General features: G+C 34.9%; 1 pseudogene; it reads left to right on the forward strand.

Moving 5' to 3' along the window:
* The first annotated feature begins 1,068 nt into the window (after positions 1-1,068).
* On the forward strand, positions 1,069-1,228 carry LOC142423495 (U2 spliceosomal RNA; annotated as a pseudogene).
* The last annotated feature ends 472 nt before the right edge of the window (positions 1,229-1,700 follow it).

The raw sequence follows: 1,700 nt of genomic DNA on the forward strand, positions 1-1,700 counted from the left end.
TTGTTAAATGAAAAGTGCAGGACACAGAACACTGTTCAATGAGCTACCACCATGTTTACTTAAAAAGGGAGGGCTAACAGATACTTACATCAGCTGGTGGACGCTTTCAAAATCCCCTCTGGAAACAAACATACACAAGAAGTCAATTACTGTTGTTATGGCTCCCTCTAAGTCAGTGGTTCTCAACCTTCCTAATGCTGCGACCCTTTAATACACTTCCTCATGTTGTGGTGACCCCCAACCATAAAATTATTTTCGTTGCTACTTCATAACTGTAATTTTGCTACTGTTATGAATCGGGCGACCCCTGTGAAAGGGTCATTGACCCGCAGAGGGGTCGCGACCCACAGGTTGAGAACCGCTGCTCTAAATGGTATGTAGGAACTGGATGGATAGAAGGTACAGGATTAGAGACTTCATTTTCACTTTAAATATGGTTTCATTTTTTATTCTGGTAAATGTTATTACATGCTTTAAATTTTAAAAACTAGATAATCTTAAATAAGCAACAAAGAGAAAACAAATATGAAAAACATATTGGGATGAGTGATTTAAATTGTGCCTATGCTTTTGAAGAGTCCTAAGTAACACATTTTATCTTTGGGTCTCCATAATCAGTGTACATTACCACATGATTAACTCAATTGCAAAGGCAAACAATGAAAGAATTGATGGTGCCACGATGTAGTTCACCCATGAAACAAAGACACAGCCCTAATTTACAAAAGAGAAGATTGAATTGATTGAATTTTCAAAAGGACAAAGAATAAGTCAATGAAAAAAAAACCAGTTCACTATGCCCCAGATTTAATTAATCATGTTTGTAAAGCACATCATAATCTGAAAATTGTTTTCACATATATAATCTCATTTTTTAAAATCATTTTATTGGGGGCTTGTACAATTGAATGATCACAATCCATATATACATCCATTGTGTCAAGCACATATGTGCATTTGTTGCCATATCATTCTCAAAACATTTGCCTTCTACTTGAGCCTTTAATATCTGCTGCTCATTTTTCCCCTCCCTCCCCACTCCCCCTCCCCCTTCATGAACCTTTCATAATTGCTTCTTGGCCTTTTGGCTAAAACCAAGTGTAGTATCTGTTCTTATCAGTTTAATAATCTCATTTTAAATGAGATTTTAAAAATTATTTTTTAAAAATCATTTTGCAATATACAGGACACATTTCTCTTTGCATTTTACAGACGAGGGGAAAGAATTAAGGAGAAGACAGACAACTTCTTGAAAGCCCCAACAATAGAACAGGATATGTGAAATTAGAAGGAGATTCAAAAATCATGTAATCATCGAGTGCTTGCCCAGTCTCTGGGCTTCTCCTTAGAAGTGCTTATAGCTTTAAAATTCTTCCACCTCTACTATTCTTTAAAGAAAAAAAAAGTTTTGTTGACATATAATTCACATATCATACAATTCAATAGTTGAATCATATTTTAAAAAGTTGTACAATCAGCACCAAACTCAACTTTAGAACATTTTCTTCTTTTGTGTATTCATTGCTCTTAGCTCCCAATTTCCCCTGAAGCCCCCGCTGTACTCCCAAGAAACCATTAATCCAGTTACTGTCTCTATAGATTTACCTATCATAGCTTTCATATACAGAAAAACACACAAATAACAACAAAATAAAACAGACTATCTCAGTCCAAAGAAGAAGAAAACATAAAAAAACATT

This window comes from Tenrec ecaudatus, chromosome 12 (assembly GCF_050624435.1).
Source record: "Tenrec ecaudatus isolate mTenEca1 chromosome 12, mTenEca1.hap1, whole genome shotgun sequence".
NCBI lineage: Eukaryota > Metazoa > Chordata > Mammalia > Afrosoricida > Tenrecidae > Tenrec > Tenrec ecaudatus.